A 7,635-nucleotide genomic window follows, 5' to 3' on the forward strand; every position below is an offset into this window, starting at 1 on the left:
ATAGCACTTACTTACAGATCCAGACTAACACGGCTACTCCTCAGATACTTCCTTATTTACTTTCTCCAAACCTGTCATCATTTTATAGACCTCTATCCTAGCCCCCCCCCCTTAGTCATCTCTTTTCCAAGCTGAAAACTCCCCTCAGTCTTATTAATCTCACCTCACATGGAAGCTGTTCCACACCCCAATCATTTTGGTTGCCCTTTTCTGTATCTTTCCCAATTCCGATATATCTTTTTGAGTTGTGGGACCAGCTCCAGTATTCAAGATGTGGGCATACCACAGATTTATACACAGGCAATATTATAGTTCTGTCTTGTTAGCCATCCCTTTCCTAATGACTTCCCAACATTTTGTTCGCTTTTTTGACTGCCGATGCACATTGAGTAGATGTTTTCAGAGAAGTATCCACAGTGACTCCAAGATCTCTTTCTTAAGTTGTAGGAGCTAATTTAGACCCCATCAGTTTAGATGTAGAATTGGGATCATGTTTTCCCATGTGCATTACTTTGCATTTATCCACATTGAATTTCATTTGCCTTTTTGCTGCCCAGTCAGTTTGGTGAGATCCCTTTGTCACACTTTACACTCTCTTTTGGACGTAACTAATTTGAGTTGGTTTGTATCATCTGCAAATGTTGCCACCTCACTGTTTACCCCTTTCCAGATCACTTAGGAGTATGTTGAACAGTGCTGGTCCCAGTACAGACCCCAGGGGGACACCACTATTTACCTCTCTCCATTCTGAAAAATCAGACCCTTTTGTTCTTGCCTTTGAACCAGTTACCTAACCCAGAGAGGACCTTCCATCTTATCCCATTTTGCTTCAGAGCCTTTGGGGAAAGACCTTGTCAAAGGTTTTCTGAAAATCTAAGTATACTATATCCACGGGATCACCTTTATCCACATGCTTGTTGACTCCCTCAAAGAATTATAGTAGATTTGTGAGGCATGATTTTCCTTTACAAAAACCATGTTCATTCTTCCCCAATGTAAGCAGGGGCAGACTCACCCGGCGGCGCCTCCTGGTGGTCGTCTTGGGAATTAGCTCTCCAGCCATCAGAGCACCCTCTGCAGGCCGGTGATCCACCTTACCGCAGCTGGCCCCCTGTCCCTCCCAGGACCCCAGTGCCCCTTTTACCCTGGCAGTACCCCCTGGCAGTAGCCCCAAAGTTCTGGGTCTCCCCCTCCCAGGGGAACCCCCACCCACTATCCCCACTTCACCTCAGTCTTGGCTACTGCCCAGTCTCCATCCAGCCCCCATTCACTGGGGCAGACTGCAGTATGAGCCACTCATCACACGCAAAGGGGTTTGGACCTGCCACCTCTGCTTCCCCCTGGGCTGCCCCATTGCAGCCCTGCACCGCCCCATTGCAGCCCTGCACCTATTCAGCCTATAGTCAGGCCTGCAGCCTGGGGCTTTCCAGGCCAGAGCTCCCAGCTCCTCCGGCCCTTCCCCAGCCCTGCTCCCACTCTAGGTGTCTTGCTTAGGTCCCTGCAGCCAGGCCCTTCTCTCGCTACAAACAGAGGGAGACTGACTGGGCTCCTGGCTCACAGCCTCTTCTAGGGGCCAGCTGGGCCTGACTGGAGCATGGCCACAGCTGAGCCTTCTTCCCCCAATCAGCCCAGGCTCCTTGCCCCAGCCCCAGCCCTCTCCTGGGCTGCTTCAAGCCCCACAGGGCAGGAGCAGGGGACCACCCCGCTACACCCAACAAAGTGGAGACCCTGGCACACGTTTATTTAGAGTGCACCAGGCTGCAGCCCCTATACTGGCTCCTCACCAATTTCCTGTTGCGTTTCTGGCTGCACTTTTCCCCCACCTCCTTCTCCATGCACTCCCTATCCGTGGCTCCACAAAGTCGCGGGACCTCCTGGTCAACCTCCTCCTCACCCTGGCTAAAATGGCCATCTACGTGACCAGGGAGAGGCGGTTGGCCAACAGAGACTCCTGCGACTGTGGGGATTGTTTCCGGTCCTTAGTCCTTTCACGTCTCCGGGCGGAGTTCCTCTGGGCGGCGTCCGCTGGCTCCCTTGACACCTTCGAGGAGCAGTGGGCGCTGTCCGGGGTTCTCTGCTCGGTGTCCCCGTCAGGCTCCCTTCTTGTGACCCTTTGACCGCACTCCTGTCCCTGTTCTTTTATTAGTTGTCCCCCGGAATTAGTGGGTTTCTGAGGCCTGTGGATCCTCTCCTTAGGCTGAGGGGGGGATCCATTAGCATTGGGCGGGCTTCCGCCCGCCCCCTTTCCCGGAAACCCAATAGATACACCCAGCAAATCCTGGTTAGCTATGAGTCTAATCATTGGGCTCTACAATTCCACCCAATGTGCCTGGTACTGACGTTAGCCTTAGTGGCCTGTAATTGCCAGCTGCGTCTCTGGAGCCTTTTTTATACACTGCTCCAGCCAGGGACTAAAGGCCGCCCCAGACTTTCCCTTTCTCCCTTCAGGGAAATCAAGTTCAAGTTCTACAAGGAGCTAAAGAAGCCTCAACCCTGCATCTGAATTAATGTCACATTTCTCACTACCCGACACAAACAAATGTCATTTCAATCCCAGGTGAGTCCACTTCAGTCATTCCTCAGCCCCATTCCTTCACCCTCCTGCCTTAGCTTAGGGCATTGCGCCACCCTGTGGGCGTTTCATGTCCCTCCTCAGTTTCACATACAGACACAATTTCCTTTGCTGTTCAATGAACAGCAAAACCTTTCTGTGTCTCTAGTCTGAGTCAGGGCATTCAATTCCATTGAAACCTTCTCTCCTGCAATGGCAACGGTCAGACAGAGGGGACGTGGCCACCTTCAGCCCTGAGAGTGAGATATTCACTCTGCTCTTTCTTCAAGCTGCTGATGCTATTCCATAAAACATGTACCATGGAATAAGAAGCTGAGTTTACTCCAGGGTGAGGAAAGAAAGGAGCCACCAACTCCCCGAAAAATCTCTGTGCCTTAGAGAGAACCTGCCCATGCTACTGGAATCACTGATGTGCTTCAGCTACAATGGAGAAAGCATCTGCTCTCAGGGGGTATAGCGCAGTGGTAGAGTGTTTGACTGCAGATCAAGTGGTCCTTGGTTCAAATCCAAGTGCTCTCTAATAAGCCTCTTATTTTCCCTTTTGAAAAAAGGGAAAACATTTTCATTTCCATCCTCCATTATGTTCAGGAGCTCCACAATACGGGGATGCTTGAAATGAATGTAAATACTCAACATTTCACTGTCCAAATGCATAAAAACTAGCACACCTGTCTATCAGCTGAAATCAGTTCCAATCCTCTAAGTGTCTAGTTTATGTTTTCGTCAATTAAACAAAGGGATCATATGAATGTACATTTGAGGATCGCTCTTCTCCAGGGCTGTGCTGTGCAGAAGAACAAGAACCACATCCAGTTGGGGTTCAGGAGTCTGACGAGCAAAGGCCACTTGGTGCGGGCTAAAGTCACCAGCACTTTGGCTCCTTCCCATTCAACCAGCAGCTGGGCCCCCAGGACAAGGCATGAGAAGAAGACAGTGGCTGTGAGCAGGAAAATAGCCACCAAGAAACTGGCTAAAGATCCTCAGGAAGGTCACCATGCCCATGTCTAGAATGTACTGACTGCATCAGGGACCAAAAAGGCAGAGAAAAGCCCTCAAAAGTTCTAAGCTGCCAAGCCCCAGAAGATGATCAAAATCCTACCTAAAATCAAGACAGGAGTAAGGCTAATGTCATCTCCAAAGCCAGGGCTAAGAAGGTAACACTGAGAAAGAAGTGAAGAGATTTCCATTGGGATGACTCCTGCTCCCCTAATGGCTCTTTTATGAATTACCATGGACCACCCGGAGAGATCAAAGTCCTGCAGGACAAACAGCCCCATGGACAGTATAATGAAGTGGTGGCAGTGGGGGGAAGTGCTGTGTTTTGTGTAACACCTGCCAGGTGAGTGATGCACTGACAGGGCAGCTGCCCATAGCTCCCACATGAGCTCATTCTCTTTGATCTGCTTCTGCTGTTATTTCAGAGCCAGCACTAGCGGGAGTGTGTCCCTGTCACTTCACCAGCTCTGGAACAGGCTCTGTCTGCATCCCAGTTCTGATTAATCCCACTTTTTAATGTATTCCTACTGTGATACTTTCCCAGTTCTCTGCCTTGTTCTAACATTCCGGTCAGAGACTGAATATGGGGAGGGATGGACTAATTTGTGTGACATTCAGTAAGTTGCCTCAATTTCAGTAAGGCATTTGACACGGTTCCACATGGGGAATTATTAGTTAAATTGGAAAAGATGGGGATCAATATGAAAATTGAAAGGTGGATAAGGAACTGGTTAAAGGGGAGACTACAACAGGTCGTACTGAAGGGTGAACTGTCAGGCTGGAAGGAGGTTACTAGTGGAGTTCTAGAGGGATCTGTTTTGGGGCCAATCTTATTTAACCTTTTTATTACTGACCTTGGCACAAAAAGCGGGAATGTGCTAATAAAGTTTGCAGATGACACAAAGCTGGGAGGCATTAACACAGAGAAGGACCGGGATATCATACAGGAAGATCTAGATGACCTTGTAAACTGGAGTAATAGTAATAGGATGAAATTAAATAGTGAAAAGTGCAAGGTCATGCATTTAGGGATTAATAATAAGAATTTTAGTTATAAATTGGGGACACATCAGTTGGAAGAAACAGAGGAGAAGGACCTCGGCGTATTAGTTGTTCACAGGATGACTATGAGCCGCCAATAAGATATGGCCGTTAAAAAAGCTAATGCATTTTTAGGATGCATCAGGCGAGGTATTTCCAGCAAAGATAAGGAAGTGTTAGTACCATTATATAAGGCACTGGTGAGACCTCATCTGGAATACTGTGTGCAGTTCTGGTCTCCCATGTTTAAGAAGGATGAATTCAAACTGGAACAGGTTCAGAGACAGGCTACTAGGATGATCCGAGGAATGGAAAACTGTCATATGAAAGGAGACTCAAAGAGCTTGGTTTGTTTAGCCTAACCAAAAGAAGGTGGAGGGGGGATATGCTTGCTCTTTATAAATATATCAGAGGGATTATGATTAGGGAGGAGAGGACTTGTTTAAGCTTAGTACCAATGTGGACACAATAACAAATGGGTATAAACTGGACACTAGGAAGTTTAGACTTGAAATTAGACGAAGGTTTCTAACCATTAGAGGGGTGAAGTTCTGGAACAGCCTTCCAAGGGGAGTAGTGGGGGCAAAAGACATATCTGGCTTTAAGACTAAGCTTGATAAGTTTATGGAAGGGATGGTATGATGGGATAGCCTAATTTTGGCAATTAATTTTAGCAATTGATCTTTGATTATCAGCAGGTAAGTATGCCCAGTGGTCTGTGATGGGATGGGATCTGAGTTACGGCAGAGAATTCTTTCCTGGGTGCTGGCGGGAGTCTTGCTCACATGCTCAGGGTTTAGCTGATCACCATATTTGGGGTCAGGAAGGAATTTTCCTCCGGGGCAGATTGGCAGAGGCCCTGGAGGTTTTTCGCCTTCCTCTGCAGCATGGGGCATGAGTCACTTGCTGGAGGATTCTCTGCAGCTTGAGGTCTTCAAACCACAATTTGAAGATTTCAATAACTCAGACATAGGTTAGGGTTTGTTATAGAAGTGGATGGGTGGTATTCTGTGGCCTGCTTTGTGCAGGAGGTCAGACTAGATGATCATAATGGTCCCTTCTGACCTTAAAGTCCATGAGTCTATGTGATTGAAACCTCTGCTGGAGGTGGGCAGGAGCCTGTTACACACATAAAATAGCTAAGTTTTAGCAAACTACCTGCTACACATTCAAACCTTCCTGTACACACACAACAGAAATTGGGGCTCTGAGAAATGGCAACTTTCCTTTAACACAGATCTTTGTTTTCTGTACTTCCAGAGGCATTGAAATAGAAGCACATTACCTTTAAACAGCTGCTATTTCATGATCAGCAGCAGAGCCTCTGTCAATTTACACCCATAGAGCTGATTGTTTCTAACTGCAGGGTTAGCCAGACCATTCAGTAACATTATCGCTCTGTTCACAAAGGCTTTGGTTAGTGACGAATCATGAGACTAATCCCTTCCTGCTGTAATTCCACTGACTCCAATGTCTCTTTCCCCAGTTCTGGTTCCAAGAAAATAAACAAATTAAAACAACCTTCAGAACTAACATGCTGTGGGAAAGTGGAAATGTTGATAGCTCAAATAATTCAGTTTCTTCTCTGTCTTGTGTGTGTCTATCTGCTTTGTGTGTGTGACCGATGGGGCTTTTTGTTTGCTCCTGGCAGGTTCAACCCTGTCAGATTTGTCTGTGGGAGGGGCCAGAGAAAACAGACCCCCTGGCCTTCGAGGTTGGGGTTAGGCAAAGGAATAACAACCCTGTCCCACAAAAAACAAAATATGTTACAGAAACAGTGGTAGGAACAGTGCTAGAGAAACTGGTAAATAATCACAATGCCCCGGCTTGAAGTAATTGGAAACACAGAATTCAAAAAGCAAAGCTCAGGGGCTATTTGGGATTTATTCTCTGAGCTTAGCCATGTACTATAGCACAGGGAGCACTTTTGGAAGTCTCCCATCCCACAACGGGGGAAAGGAAAAGGATTCTTAGGTTCTAGCATGGATTGAAGGAGGATGGTGATGGGGAATAAGGGAATCCCTCTGACTTACCCGAACTACGTCTGTAGTTACAGCGGGTGAAATGACATTTTTCCCTATCCCTGCCCTGTTCCTGCTCTTTGTTATAGTTCAATATATTTTAAGTGCGGAAATTGATAATAAAAATATCTGCTCCCCAGCACAACCTGCAGCAACATCAGAGCAACTGGGAATGAAACAATTTGTTCCCCAAGGGAGAACTCGATGACTAACAGTTGCTGTGAAATGGGGGAACAGTATAACCGTGATGCTCAGGGTTTGTTTAGACTAGGGAAAGTGATGGGGTTTAGGTCAGGTCAAGGGGAAAGCTAATGCCAACCACTGCACCTGGGCTGCATCTGCACTACAATTTTTTACATTAAGATCACTAACTTGAGCAACCAACGCCATGTACAGCCCTAGTGGCTGTCAGGCACAGATAGTTTTTGCCTCAGTGTAGCTTGCTGGGATCAAACCTCTCTCCCCCCACCTGGAGGGATGAACATTCCTGGCTGGAGGGACACACACTCCTGTGACTCAAAAGGAAAGGAGTTGATAGAAAAGATCACAGGACTGACCCCAAAGAAGGGTGAGCTGCAAAAGGCAGAAGCAGGCAACTGATCTGGTGGAGCTGAGAGACCACGGTGAAGATGGTGCAAAAATCACTATGTGGGAATTAGCAAATGTGATTTATTTAAAAAACATTTTTGGCCAACACTAGTCAAGGGATTTATTACAATTCTCTCTCATGTGGATTTTGTGATGTCTAATGAGGCTTGAGCTCTGATTGAAGCTTTTCGTGCACTCAGAGCTTTTCCCACACTCTCTCCCATGTGGATTTTCCTATGTGAGACAACATGTGAGCTGTGCTTGAAGCTTTTCCCACACTCAGAGCATGTGTACAGTGTCTCCCCTGTGTGGATTATCTGATGTCTGATACGGTGTGAGTTCTGACTAAAGCTTTTCCCGCACTCAGAGCTTGTGTAGGGCTTCTCACCTGTGAGATTTTGTGATGTAAGAAGTGGT

At 47.2% G+C, this 7,635-nt stretch overlaps 1 non-coding gene across 1 annotated transcript; it reads left to right on the forward strand.

Annotated features, from left to right (window-relative positions):
• The first annotated feature begins 3,019 nt into the window (after positions 1-3,019).
• Positions 3,020-3,091, forward strand: TRNAC-GCA. The gene has a single exon. It is a non-coding gene; the product is annotated as a tRNA-Cys (tRNA).
• The last annotated feature ends 4,544 nt before the right edge of the window (positions 3,092-7,635 follow it).

Source organism: Mauremys reevesii, linkage group 14 (genome assembly GCF_016161935.1).
Source record: "Mauremys reevesii isolate NIE-2019 linkage group 14, ASM1616193v1, whole genome shotgun sequence".
Taxonomy (NCBI): Eukaryota; Metazoa; Chordata; order Testudines; family Geoemydidae; genus Mauremys; species Mauremys reevesii.